Source organism: Oncorhynchus mykiss, chromosome 2, assembly GCF_013265735.2.
Source record: "Oncorhynchus mykiss isolate Arlee chromosome 2, USDA_OmykA_1.1, whole genome shotgun sequence".
NCBI lineage: Eukaryota > Metazoa > Chordata > Actinopteri > Salmoniformes > Salmonidae > Oncorhynchus > Oncorhynchus mykiss.
The window spans coordinates 55467682-55482702 of NC_048566.1; the positions used below are offsets into that span (position 1 = coordinate 55467682).

Genomic DNA, 15021 nt, shown 5'->3' on the forward strand with positions numbered 1-15021 from the left:
GTTTAATCCTATATCTCTTGACACTTTAATGAAAATAGTAATGGCCTCTAAACCTCCAAGCTGCATTCTGCACCCTACTCCAACTAAACTACTGAAAGAGCTGCTTCCTGTGCTTGGCCCTGTCACGCCCTGGTCTTAGTATTTTGTGTTTTCTTTATTATTTTGGTCAGGCCAGGGTGTGACATGCGTTTTTTTATGTGGTGTGTTTTGTCTTGGGGTTTTAGTAGGTATTGGGATTGTGGCTTAGTGGGGTTCTCTAGGTAAGTCTATGGCTGGTTGGAGTGGTTCTCAATCAGAGGCAGGTGTTTATCGTTGTCTCTGATTGGGAACCATATTTAGGCAGCCATATTCTTTGAGTGTTTCGTGGGTGACTGTTCCTGTCTCTGTGTTAGTTTGCACCAGATAGGCTGTATAGGTTTTCGTGTTACGTTTCTTGTTTTTGTATTGTTAGTTTTTGATCATTATTAAAGATGAATCTAAATTACCACGCTGCATTTTGGTCCGACTTTCTTTCACCCGAAGAAATACGTAATAGAATCACCCACCACAACAGGACCAAGCGGCGTGGTGACAGGCAGCGACAGGAGGAGCAGCGATCACAGGACTTCTGGACTTGGCAGGAGATATTGGACGGAAAAGGACCCTGGGCACAGCCTGGAGAATATCGCCGCCCCAAAGAAGAACTGGAGGCGGCGAAAGCGGAGAGGCGCTGGTATGAGGAGGCAGCACGGCGACGCGGATGGAAGCCCAGTCAGCCCCAAAAATGTCTTGGGGGGGGGGGGTGGCTCACAGGGAGTATGGCTACACCAGGTAGGAGACCTACGCTAACTTCCTGTGCTTACCGGGGGGCTAGAGAGACCGGGCAGGCACCGTGTTATGCTGTGGTGCGCACGGTGTCTCCAGTGCGGGTGCATAGCCCGGTGCGGTACCTACCAGCTCCTCGTATCGGCCGGGCTAGAGTGGGCATCGAGCCAGGTAAGGTTGGGCAGGCTCGGTGCTCAAGAGCTCCAGTGCGCCTGCACGGCCCGGTCTATCCAGTACCACCTCCATGCATCAGCCCTCCGGTGGCAGCTCCCCGCACCAGGCTTCCTGTGCGTGTTCTCGGCCCAGTACCACCAGTGCCAGCACCACGCATCAGGCCTACAGTGCGCCTCGCCTGTCCAGCGCTGCTATAGCCTTCCTCCTCTCCAGCGCTGCTGGAGTCTCCCGCCTGTCTAGCGCTGCCAGAGCCTTCCTCTACAGGCTGCCGGAGTCTCCCGCCTGTTTAGCGCTGCCAGAGCCTTCCTCCTCTCCAGCGCTGCCGGAGTCTCCTGCCTGTTCAGCGCAGCCAGAGCTGCCAGTCTGCATGGAGCAGCCAGAGCTGCCAGTCTGCATGGAGCAGCCAGAGCTGCCAGTCTGCATGGAGCAGCCAGAGCTGCCAGTCTGCATGGAGCAGCCAGAGCTGCCAGTCTGCATGGAGCAGCCAGAGCTGCCAGTCTGCATGGAGCTGCCAGAGCTGCCAGTCTGCATGGAGCAGCCAGAGCAGCTGGATCCGCCAGTCAGCCATGATCTTCCAGATCTGCCAGTCAACCAGGATCCGCCAGTCAGCCAGGATCTTCCAGATCCGCCAGTCAGTCAGGATCTGCCAGTCAGCCAGGATCTTCCAGAACCACCAGTCAGCCAGGATCTGCCAGAGCCACCAGCCAGCCAGGATCTGCCAGATCCTACTACCTGCCTGGGCTTCCTCTCAGTACTGGGTTTCCTCTCAGTCCCGAGCTACCCCTCAGTCCCGAGCTACCCCTCAGTCCCGAGCTACCCCTCAGTCCCGAGCTACCCCATCAGTCCCGAGCTTTCCCTCAGTCCCGAGCTTCCCCTCAGTCCCGAGCTGCCCCTCAGTCCAGTGGGGTCCATGCTGAGGGTTATTAGGCCAAGGTCGGCGGTGAGGGTCGCCAATCAAAGGACTAGTTACAAAGGGACTAAGACTTTGTTGGAGTGGGGTCCACGTCCCGAGCCGGAGCCGCCACCGTGGACAGACGCCCACCCGGACCCTCCCCTATGGGTTTAGTTGTGCGGTCGGGAGTCCGCACCTTGGGGGGGGGGTTCTGTCACACCCTGGTCTTAGTATTTTGTGTTTTCTTTATTATTTTGGTCAGGCCAGGGTGTGACATGGGTTTTTTTATGTGGTGTGTTTTGTCTTGGGGTTTTAGTAGGTATTGGGATTGTGGCTTAGTGGGGTTCTCTAGGTAAGTCTATGGCTGGTTGGAGTGGTTCTCAATCAGAGGCAGGTGTTTATCGTTGTCTCTGATTGGGAACCATATTTAGGCAGCCATATTCTTTGAGTGTTTCGTGGGTGACTGTTCCTGTCTCTGTGTTAGTTTGCACCAGATAGGCTGTATAGGTTTTCGTGTTACGTTTCTTGTTTTTGTATTGTTAGTTTTTGATCATTATTAAAGATGAATCTAAATTACCACGCTGCATTTTGGTCCGACTTTCTTTCACCCGAAGAAATCCGTAATAGAATCACCCACCACAACAGGACCAAGCGGCGTGGTGACAGGCAGCGACAGGAGGAGCAGCGATCACAGGACTTCTGGACTTGGCAGGAGATATTGGACGGAAAAGGACCCTGGGCACAGCCTGGAGAATATCGCCGCCCCAAAGAAGAACTGGAGGCGGCGAAAGCGGAGAGGCGCTGGTATGAGGAGGCAGCACGGCGACGCGGATGGAAGCCCAGTCAGCCCCAAAAATGTCTTGGGGGGGGGGGGGGGCGGCTCACAGGGAGTATGACTACACCAGGTAGGAGACCTACGCTAACTTCCTGTGCTTACCGGGGGGCTAGAGAGACCGGGCAGGCACCGTGTTATGCTGTGGTGCGCACGGTGTCTCCAGTGCGGGTGCATAGCCCGGTGCGGTACCTACCAGCTCCTCGTATCGGCCGGGCTAGAGTGGGCATCGAGCCAGGTAAGGTTGGGCAGGCTCGGTGCTCAAGAGCTCCAGTGCGCCTGCACGGCCCGGTCTATCCAGTACCACCTCCATGCATCAGCCCTCCGGTGGCAGCTCCCCGCACCAGGCTTCCTGTGCGTGTTCTCGGCCCAGTACCACCAGTGCCAGCACCACGCATCAGGCCTACAGTGCGCCTCGCCTGTCCAGCGCTGCTATAGCCTTCCTCCTCTCCAGCGCTGCTGGATTCTCCCGCCTGTCTAGCGCTGCCAGAGCCTTCCTCTACAGGCTGCCGGAGTCTCCCGCCTGTTTAGCGCTGCCAGAGCCTTCCTCCTCTCCAGCGCTGCCGGAGTCTCCTGCCTGTTCAGCGCAGCCAGAGCTGCCAGTCTGCATGGAGCAGCCAGAGCTGCCAGTCTGCATGGAGCAGCCAGAGCTGCCAGTCTGCATGGAGAAGCCAGAGCTGCCAGTCTGCATGGAGCAGCCAGAGCAGCTGGATCCGCCAGTCAGCCAGGATCTTCCAGATCCGCCAGTCAGCCAGGATCCGCCAGTCAGCCAGGATCTTCCAGATCCGCTAGTCAGCCAGGATCTGCCAGTCAGCCATGATCTTCCAGATCTGCCAGTCAACCAGGATCCGCCAGTCAGCCAGGATCTTCCAGATCCGCCAGTCAGTCAGGATCCGCCAGTCAGCCAGGATCTTCCAGAACCACCAGTCAGCCAGGATCTGCCAGAGCCACCAGCCAGCCAGGATCTGCCAGATCCTACTACCTGCCTGGGCTTCCTCTCAGTACTGGGTTTCCTCTCAGTCCCGAGCTACCCCTCAGTCCCGAGCTACCCCTCAGTCCCGAGCTACCCCATCAGTCCCGAGCTACCCCATCAGTCCCGAGCTTTCCCTCAGTCCCGAGCTTCCCCTCAGTCCCGAGCTGCCCCTCAGTCCAGTGGGGTCCATGGTGAGGGTTATTAGGCCAAGGTCGGCGGTGAGGGTCGCCAATCAAAGGACTAGTTACAAAGGGACTAAGACTTTGTTGGAGTGGGGTCCACGTCCCGAGCCGGAGCCGCCACCGTGGACAGACGCCCACCCGGACCCTCCCCTATGGGTTTAGTTGTGCGGTCGGGAGTCCGCACCTTGGGGGGGGGTTCTGTCACACCCTGGTCTTAGTATTTTGTGTTTTCTTTATTATTTTGGTCAGGCCAGGGTGTGACATGGGTTTTTTTTATGTGGTGTGTTTTGTCTTGGGGTTTTAGTAGGTATTGGGATTGTGGCTTAGTGGGGTTCTCTAGGTAAGTCTATGGCTGGTTGGAGTGGTTCTCAATCAGAGGCAGGTGTTTATCGTTGTCTCTGATTGGGAACCATATTTAGGCAGCCATATTCTTTGAGTGTTTCGTGGGTGACTGTTCCTGTCTCTGTGTTAGTTTGCACCAGATAGGCTGTATAGGTTTTCGTGTTACGTTTCTTGTTTTTGTATTGTTAGTTTTTGATCATTATTAAAGATGAATCTAAATTACCACGCTGCATTTTGGTCCGACTTTCTTTCACCCGAAGAAATCCGTAATAGAATCACCCACCACAACAGGACCAAGCGGCGTGGTGACAGGCAGCGACAGTAGGAGCAGCGATCACAGGACTTCTGGACTTGGCAGGAGATATTGGACGGAAAAGGACCCTGGGCACAGCCTGGAGAATATCGCCGCCCCAAAGAAGAACTGGAGGCGGCGAAAGCGGAGAGGCGCTGGTATGAGGAGGCAGCACGGCGACGCGGATGGAAGCCCAGTCAGCCCCAAAAATGTCTTGGGGGGGGGGGGTGGCTCACAGGGAGTATGACTACACCAGGTAGGAGACCTACGCTAATTTCCTGTGCTTACACAGGAGGCTAAAGAGAGCGGGCAGGCACCGTGTTATGCTGTGGTGCGCACGGTGTCTCCAGTGCGGGTGCATAGCCCGGTGCGGTTCCTACCAGCTCCTCCTATCGGCCGGGCTAGAGTGGGCATCGAGCCAGGTAAGGTTGGGCAGGCTCGGTGCTCAAGAGCTCCAGTGCGCCTGCACGGTCCGGTCTATCCAGTACCACCTCCATGCATCAGCCCTCCGGTGGCAGCTCCCCGCACCAGGCTTCCTGTGCGTGTTCTCGGCCCAGTACCACCAGTGCCAGCACCACGCATCAGGCCTACAGTGCGCCTCGCCTGTCCAGCGCTGCTATAGCCTTCCTCCTCTCCAGCGCTGCTGGAGTCTCCCGCCTGTCTAGCGCTGCCAGAGCCTTCCTCTACAGGCTGCCGGAGTCTCCCGCCTGTTCAGCGCAGTCAGAGCCTTCCTCCTCTCCAGCACTGTCGGAGTCTCCCGCCTGTTTAGCGCTGCCAGAGCCTTCCTCCTCTCCAGCGCTGCCGGAGTCTCCTGCCTGTTCAGCGCAGCCAGAGCTGCCGTCTGCATGGAGCAGCCAGAGCTGCCAGTCTGCATGGAGCAGCCAGAGCTACCAGTCTGCATGGAGCAGCCAGAGCTGCCAGTCTGCATGGAGCTGCCAGAGCTGCCAGTCTGCATGGAGCAGCCAGAGCAGCTGGATCCGCCAGTCAGCCAGGATCTTCCAGATCCGCCAGTCAGCCAGGATCCGCCAGTCAGCCAGGATCTTCCAGATCCGCTAGTCAGCCAGGATCCGCCAGTCAGCCATGATCTTCCAGATCTGCCAGTCAACCAGGATCCGCCAGTCAGCCAGGATCTTCCAGATCCGCCAGTCAGTCAGGATCCGCCAGTCAGCCAGGATCTTCCAGAACCACCAGTCAGCCAGGATCTGCCAGAGCCACCAGCCAGCCAGGATCTGCCAGATCCTACTACCTGCCTAGGCTTCCTCTCAGTACTGGGTTTCCTCTCAGTCCCGAGCTACCCCTCAGTCCCGAGCTACCCCTCAGTCCCGAGCTACCCCTCAGTCCCGAGCTACCCCTCAGTCCCGAGCTACCCCTCAGTCCCGAGCTACCCCTCAGTCCGAGCTACCCCTCAATCCTGAGCTACCCCTCAATCCTGAGCTACCCCTCAGTCCCGAGCTACCCCTCAGTCCCGAGCTGCCCCTCAGTCCAGTGGGGTCCATGGTGAGGGTTATTAGGCCAAGGTCAGCGGCGAGGGTCGCCAATCAAAGGACTAGTTACAAAGGGACTAAGACTTTGTTGGAGTGGGGTCCACGTCCCGAGCCGGAGCCGCCACCGGGGACAGACGCCCACCCGGACCCTCCCCTATGGGTTTAGTTGTGCGGTCGGGAGTCCGCACCTTGGGGGGGGGGGGGTTCTGTCACACCCTGGTCTTAGTATTTTGTGTTTTCTTTATTATTTTGGTCAGGCCAGGGTGTGACATGGGTTTTTTTATGTGGTGTGTTTTGTCTTGGGGTTTTAGTAGGTATTGGGATTGTGGCTTAGTGGGGTTCTCTAGGTAAGTCTGTGGCTGGTTGGAATGGTTCTCAATCAGAGGCAGGTGTTTATCGTTGTCTCTGATTGGGAACCATATTTAGGCAGCCATATTCTTTGAGTGTTTCGTGGGTGATTGTTCCTGTCTCTGTGTTAGTTTGCACCAGATAGGCTGTATAGGTTTTCATGTTACGTTTCTTGTTTTTGTATTGTTCGTTTTTTATCATTATTAAAGATGAATCTAAATTACCACGCTGCATTTTGGTCCGACTTTCTTTCACCCGAAGAAAACCGTAACAGGCCCATCTATGTTTAATATAATAAACAGCTCCCTATCCACCGGATGTGTACCAAACTCACTAAAAGTGGCAGTAAAAAAAAAAAAAAAGCCAAACCTTGACCCAGAAAAACAAAAAAACTAATGGCCTATATGAAATCTCCCATTCCTCTCACTGCCTTCCTGAAGACCAACAATATTTACCAAACGCTTCAGTCTGGTTTTAGACCCTATCATAGCACTGAGACTGCACTCGTGAATGTGGTAAATTACCTTTTAATCTGGATCTGACAATTCATCTTGATGGTTGTACAGTCATTGCAAATAAAACTGTGAAGGTCCTCGGTGTTACTCTGGACCCTGATCGCTCTTTTGATTAGACTATTGCAGTGCTCTACTTTCCGGCTTCCCAGATACAGCATTAAATAATCTTCAGTTTGTGCTAAACACGGCTGCTAGAATCTTGACTAGAACCCCCCCAAAATGTCATATTACTCCAGTGCTAGCCTCACTACACTGGCTTCCTGTTAAGGCTAGGGCTGATTTCAAGGTTTTACTGCTAACCTAAAAAGCATTACATGGGCTTGCTCCTACTTATCTTTCTGATTTTGTCCTGCCGTACATACCTACTCGTACGCTATGGTCACAAGACGCAGGCCTCCTTATTGTCCCTAGAATCTCTAAGCAAACAGCTGGAGGCAGGGCTTTCTCCAATAGAGCTCAATTTTTATGGAATGGCCTGCCTATCGATGTGAGAGATGCAGACTGTCTCGACCTTTAAGTCTTTATTGAAGACTCATCTTTTCAGTAGGTCCTATGATTGAGTGTAGTCTGGCCCAGGGGTGTGAAGGTGAATGGAAAGGCACTGGAGCAACGAACCGCCCTTGCTGTCTCTGCCTTGCTGTCTCTGCCTGGGCCCCCCACGGGGGAGATCTTTGTGGGCTATACTCGGACTTGTCTTAGGGTAGTAAGTTGAAGATATCCCTCTAGTGGTGTGGGGGCTGTGCAAAGTGGGTGGAGTTATATCCTGCCTGGTTGGCCCTTTCTGGGGGTATCGTCGGGCGAGGCCACAGTGTCTCCCGACCCGTCCTGTCTCAGCCTCCAGTATTTATGGTACAATAGTTTATGTGTCGGGGGCTAGGGTCAGTCTGTTATATCTGGAGTATTTCTCCTGTCTTATCCAGTGTCCTGTGTGAATTTAAGTATGCTCTCTCTAATTCTCTCTCTCTCTGTCTCTCTCTTTGTCTCTCTGTCTCTCTCTTTCTCTCTCTCTCTCAGAGGACCTCAGCCCTAGGACCATGCCTCAACACTACCTGGCCTGATGACTCCTTGCTTTCCCCAGTCCACCTGGTCGTGCTGCTGCTCCAGTTTCAACTGTTCTGCGTGTGGCTATGGAACACTGACCTGTTCACCGGAAGTGCTACCTTGTCCCGGACCTGCTGTTTTCGACTCTCTCTACCGCACCTGCTGTCTCTAACTCTGAATGATCGGCTATGAAAAACCAACTGACATTTACTTCTGAGGTGCTGACCTGTTGCATCCTCTACAACCACTGTGATTATTATTATTATTTGACCCTGCTGGTCATCTATGAACGTTTGAATATCTTCGCCATGTACACCATGCACTGTTATAATCTCAACCTGGCACACCCAGAAGAGGACTGGCCACCCCTCAGAACCGGGTTCCTCTCTTGTTTTCTCCCTAGGTTCCTGCCTTTCTAGGGAGTTATTCCTAGCCACCGTGCTTCTACATCTGCATTTTGGGGTTTTAGGCTGGGTTTCGGTATAGCACTTTGTGTCATCGGCTGATGTAAAAAGGGCTTTATAAATTAAATTAGATTGATTGATTGATTGGCTAATGACTTCTCCAAAAGAAAATTGGAGTCAGGAGTTTGCTAACTTGGAGTCCAATCAATGAGACAAGATTGGAGATTTTGGTTAGAGCTGCCCCTCACTACAAAAAACTCACAAAATCTGAGTTTGCTATTCACAAGAATCATTGCCTGATGTGAACCATGCCTCAAACAAAATAGATCTCAGAAGACCCAAGATTAAGAATTGTTGACTTGCATAAACCTGGAAAAGGTTACAAAAATATCTTTAAAAGCCTTGATGTTCATCAGTCCACATTAAAACAAATTGTATATAAATGGAGAAAGTTCAGCACTGTTGCTACTCTCCCTAGGAGTGGCCATCCTGCAAAGATGACTGCAAGAGCACAGCACAGAATGCCCAATGAGGTTAAGTAGTATCCCAGAGTGTCAGTTAAAGACTTACAGAAATCACTGGAACATGCTAACATCTCTGTTGACGAGTCCACGATCTGTAAAACAAGAATGGTGTTCATGGGGGGACACCACAACAGAAGCCACTGCTGTCCACAAAAAAACATTGCTGCACATCTGAAGTTTGCAAAAGAGCATTTGGATGTTCCAAAAAATTCTGTCGACAGATTAAACTAAAGTTGAGTTGTTTGGAAGGATGGAACACACAGCACTATGTGTGGAGAAAAAAGGCACAGCACACCAACATCAAAACCTCATCCCAACTGTAAACTATGGTGGAAGGAGCATCATGGTTTGGGGCTGCTTTGTTGCCTTAGTGCCTGGACAGCTTGATATCATCGACGGAAAAATGAATTCCCAAGTTTATCAAGACATTTTGCAGGAGAATGTAAGGCTATCTGTCTGTGAATTGAATCTCAACAGGAGTTGGGTGATGCAACATGACAATGACCCAAAACACAGAAGTAAATCAACAATTAAATGGCTTCAACAGAAGAAAATATGCCTTCTGGAGTGGCCCAGTCAGAGTCCTGCCCTCAACCCTATTGAGATGCTGTGGCATGACCTCGAGAGTGGTTCACACTAGACATCCCAAGAATATTGTTGAACTGAAACAGTTTTGTAAAGAGGAATGGTCCAAACTTTCTCCTGACCATTGTGCAGGTCTGATCTGCAACTACAGAAAACATTTGGCTGAGGTTATTGCTGCCAAAGGATGGTCAACCAGTTATTAAATCCAAGGGTTCACATACTTTTTGCACCCTGCACTGTGAATGTTTACATGGGGTGTTCAATAAAGACATGAAAACGTATAATTGTTTGTGTGTTATTAGTTAAGGCAGACTGTGTTTGTCTATTGTTGTGACTTAGATGAAGATAAGATCACATTTGATGACCAATTTATGCAGAAATACAGGTAATTCCAAAGGGTTCACATACTTTCCCTTGCCACTGTATACTGTAGCCAAGAAAGTAATACTAAGTGTATGTTGTGTAGTAAGCTGTTAGTAGCCCATGTGCCTCACCCTAATAATTTGGTCCCTTTCCCCCCTCATAACTTAGCCTACTGTTCTGACTTGGTGGTGCACATGTAGCCTATAGCCTGTTTTCGAGAAATGTAGTCATCACATTTTGTAAGAGCTTTAATTTTCTGCTTATATGCCCCCTTTATTTATCATACAGCTTTGACTTGGTGTACAGGGAAAATACTGTAAGAACGGCCCATGTTCTGAATTCTGTCACTGTACATTTCAAAAGTGCTGAACAAATAATTATATTGATTAACGTCTGTCCTAGCTCGGATTGCCTCTTATCCGCTCATTTTCCCCTTATGCCATAGTTTGCACATCTCAATTGTCAGTAGACCCCCATTTGTTTATGCAAGTCAGCAATATCAGTTATGTTTTTTTTAAAAGGCAGTAAATGAGGCTGAATGAACTGTTTCGCTGTTAGACAATGCTCCTTGATAGCCAGGTGTAGCGGTGGTAAGGATTAACTCCATGGTGCTGAAAAGAAAGCTCTGCTGTTGGGACAACAATTTGTGGGCACCATTTGTCACCGTTACTGTGTAATTAATGTATTGTTTTAGTGTTGTGTAGTGACTTTGCTGGCATGCATCAAATACATATATATATATATATATATATATATGTATATATATTATTTTTTTTGCCCCACCAAGATGTACATGCTAAAATTCCCCTGATGTGTTTTACTATCTCCTGCCTTAGTATACAGTAGGCTCTGAGATTAAATATGCTATGATGTCGGCTCCTATCACAAAGCAATACTGTAGCCTACCCATGATGTTCATTGTATTATGCTGCTTTGTGATCTCCTAACCAACGGTAAATGCATCTGTTAGGCCTACATTTTAATGTTTTTATTAGCCCTACCATTATTAGAATTCCCGTGCATTAAAACGCCTCAATTCTCCCCTTTAAATAACAATATTTGCTTGCAGTACAGTTGATCAACCACTAGAAGTTATGTGTTCTGCGTTCTCTGCATGAGTGAGTGCACGTAGTAGATGGACCGTAGAGATCACAGTAGTAAGGCACACAAAAAATGCAGGAGGCGGGAACAGTAAATAAATAAGCCAGTGCCCAGCGCCGGTGGATGCTCAGCGCAACAAGTTCGCTTGTTAGTCAGCCCGAAATGTAATCTACTCGGTGCTCCTGCCTTTGTGTTTGACAGCTCGACAACTCTGACAACCGCTTTTCCCCTCTTCCAGTCTTGTCTACCATTTTCCCTTTACCCACGGACTTCTTCCTTTAGAGTACGATTAGGTGGACGGACATTCGACCTAATTTCTCTTCCCCGAGTCCGCCGCGGAAATGATATACTCGACAGCGTATCTACCCAGTTTCCACGGTAGGTTCTTATCCATGTCGAGACCGCAGACAGGGTCAACGAGAGGCAGATTTATTTCTGCCTCGCGTTCCTGTCACTGTATTTATTTACCCGTTATTTTACAAGATAGACAAGTTAATTGGTTAATATGACCGACGGTTGAAGGTAATGAACAGGTAGGTGATTCAAGTCGGACAGTAACATTATTATTATGTTATTACATAACGGATAGGTTAGTGCTTGGCCATTCAATTATCTATTTGAGTGACATAATGCATTTCTTCGACACTCCTGCCACTGTGCTGTGGTAGTCGATGCACTCATCCTGTCATTCGTCCGTGCCAACTTTGTGCACTGTTCCTCTAGGACAATGGAAAAAGGTGTGCAGAGAGAGATTTCCAGTGTGCTGACAATGTGAAATCATGGCAGCTAAAATAGACTTGCTCGGTTCTCAGTAGTTTCTACTTTGGGAATGGAAACTTGTCACCCAGCACATGATAGCACATGATGTTCCACTCATGGCTATGTCGGATATGTGGTTGGGTTATTATGATTCGTTTAGCCAACAGCCCCATGTACGTTTAGTGTCTGTCTGAAAGGTAATGACATGCGTTTTTCTAATGGTTCGTGTCAAACGGGTCATGCAATTCCAGAGAGTGGTTAATAATTAGACACAAGTGCGTTTGAATCCATTTGGCATACTTTTGTATATGTAGTGTAGCTTCCTCTCTGATCTCCATGCAACCACTCATAGACTGAACCACGTGATTATTATTCGCCCCATCTGACACAATGTATCATCCAGCTGCAACATGTAGCCTAGTGCTCCCTTGGGCTTGCGTATTATGAAAGACTTCAAATAAATCGTGTTGACGGCATTGAAAAACCATCCTGTGGCTTTTTCCAAATACCGCGGTGTGCTGTATGTCGCCCAAGCCTATCACACAATACCAATTACAGCCATCACAATTGTAAAGCTCTCTTTATTGAAAGGTTAAACAGGTTAACATTGCCTATGGCCCAACCTCTATTATGAGTGTCTGAAAGAGATGGATCAATTATTATGTCCCATTTATAATGGGGAATAGTCCGTTTTATTGTACTTGTATTGGAAATGAAAGGTGCTAATTGAGCACTACAGGCTATGTTTGGCCAGCCTAATATTCTGAAGTGAAGTAGGTTGGGAGCTTCAAAGAGAACCCATTTATAAAACTGTGGACACGGCTCTCGGCAGCGAGGTAATTTACATCTCAAGGTTCTGTATCCGCTCGTGTTGTAGATATAACGGCTGTCTGAAAGTCGAAGTTGGACAGAACAGCCTCGACTAAACCAAACAGTAAAATTGACTTTGTGGGCGAAGATATTACTTTACTAGTAAATGATTGAATTCATTACTACTGACATTGGATCATGTGGATACATTCCTCATTGCTTGCCATGCAACTTCCTTAGACCTATCCACCACACAATGCCCCCTGTCTATTGGTATGCATCTCCCATAATGACTGATTTACTGTGTGGCCTGGTGTGATGTTGTTTACAGTTTCCGGTCCACTAGGCTGAAGCCAAAATCTTTATCTAGGGGGAAATGGTTCCCCTCCACAGAGTTTGAGACAGGCACACTGTGGCCGTTTCCCCTAGAGTTGTTTGGAATGGACTCCTCGTTTGGGGACAGGGAGCACTGAAGGGATGAGATCACTCAGGGACACTTTTAAAACAAGAGACCCATTGAGGAGGTTTAGAAGCATTCTGGCTCTGATTTGGGGTCAGTAGCAGCACTACACAATATAACTGTTTGTGTTTGTTTAGTTGTAAAACCGCCGCCCCTTGAATGTCTTTTGGACCCCTAAAGTTACTACTTACTCGTTAGAACTCCCAAAGAGCAGCCATGATCTATCGTTCAGGTGAGCAACTACTTTATTTTTGTCTTCTGGGGGCAACAAGTTATGACGGAAGAGAAGCTGCATGTGTCCAACTATAGTTGAACAAACAAATGGCCTACCAAATGTTGGAAATTTGGTATAAAGCCTCGTTTGTTCCTTTAGTCTAATTTGGTAAATATTTTCTAAACTCTTCTTGAACTGCGCCGTAGGTTAAGTGCTTGTAAAGTAAGCTTTTCACGGTATTGTCTGCACTTGTTGTGTTATAATACGGCCTACCAAATGTCGGAAATGATCAGCAGAAACTTTTCTAAAATAGGGGTGAAAGTAGCCAGTAGGCTTTACAGTCCAGTACGGAGTCTCAGCAAAATCCATGATTATGGAATTATTATGGTGGATTTAACTGCGGCAGGTGCCCTACTTTTCAAAGTGATTTGTTTGACAATCAGATGAAAACATCACACAACAACCATGATATGCGAAACTGAGCCTGCGCAGACCACACAAAAACAACAGTAACTGCGCTAAGATGTTTACATGCAACAGTATCCCGTCTAAGACCAGGCATCTTATCCGGGTTTCTCATAACCGGGATACAAGCTTTTTTGGGGGGTTATTGGGATATGATGTTTATATGCGTCAAACTCAAAAGCAGAATATTTGAGTATCCTGAATAATAATGGGATATTGGTGTGCATGTAAATGTGGTCAGTGGCCACCATAATACCATGCAAGTTATAATCAGCCAGTAAAGACATATCTTGAAATAAACATGGACATTAATCCGATTGGTATTTGACCGTTAACTTGCAGTGTTGATGGAGTTGTTGTAGCTTGCTTGCTAGCTTATTCCATCCCCATACACCATGCTAAATCCAAGTGGGCCAGTTTGTTTTGCATGGCACGTTTTTAAAAATCATCTACTAGCAACATAACATGACAAAACTCTTTGGGCACTTTAGTACCTACTTCCCCGATTCGCCTCCATCACCGAAGCCACCAGCAGGCTGTTCCTTTCTTGACTTCAAAGCCGCAGTGTATTGTTGGTATATGAGTTTTTTTGATAAATGTAATTCAAATTGTGAAAACAGAAGTCTTTTTTTTATAAACTTTTGCGCAAAAAAAAAAAAATGTTTGAAGGAATATAATCAGTCGACGTTGTTTTAGATGTGTGGAATATATATTGTGCAACCTTTCCTTTAACAGCACAAGTGAGGCTGGATTATTGATAAAATCTCTGAATTAAATATACTTTTGAACATCCAGTGGTTGTTTTTAATATTGTATCTAGATTATTTTTAACCATCATCTCAATGCTAGCCTGGTCCTAGATGTCTGTCGATCTCTGTGGGACAATGACCATGGGAGTTGGCAAGACAGCACACACAGATCTGGGACCAGGCCATCTCAGTGCACGTTACTCTGATCCTGGCGGAGCTAGGACGCCAGACAGCACACACAGATCTGGGACCAGGCCATCTCAGTACATGTTACTCTGATCCTGGCGGAGCTAGGACGCCAGACAGCACACACAGATCTGGGACCAGGCCATCTCAGTGCACGTTACTCTGATCCTGGCGGAGCTAGGACGCCAGACAGCACACACAGATCTGGGACCAGGCCATCTCAGTGCACGTTACTCTGATCCTGGCGGAGCTAGGACGCCAGACAGCACACACAGATCTGGGACCAGGCCATCTCAGTGCACGTTACTCTGATCCTGGCGGAGCTAGGACGCCAGAGAGCCAGTCAGTCACCAAGGGGCTTACTGAACTTCAGAGAACATGACGCTTTGAATAAAAGTGGGAAGAGAAGAGCATGTTTCGCAGATGAAACCAGGAGATACCTGGTCTGGGGAGTCACCGGGCATTCACCTACACTGACCTCAGATCCAGTTCTTCCTACCTGACTGGCAAATTAGGAGAAAG

General features: G+C 49.0%; 1 protein-coding gene across 2 annotated transcripts in view; it reads left to right on the forward strand.

Moving 5' to 3' along the window:
• The first annotated feature begins 10865 nt into the window (after nt 1-10865).
• Nucleotides 10866-15021, forward strand: part of LOC110491849 (GRAM domain-containing protein 2A) — a 57139-nt gene continuing 52983 nt past the window's right edge. Inside the window, exon 1 of one of the 2 annotated variants that reach the window (XM_021565661.2) lies at nt 10866-11234. The gene's annotated coding sequence lies outside the window, so the exon portion shown is untranslated. Of the gene's footprint in view, nt 11235-12944; nt 13118-15021 lie in introns of those variants that run through there. The other variant, XM_021565670.2, reaches the window with a different exon arrangement.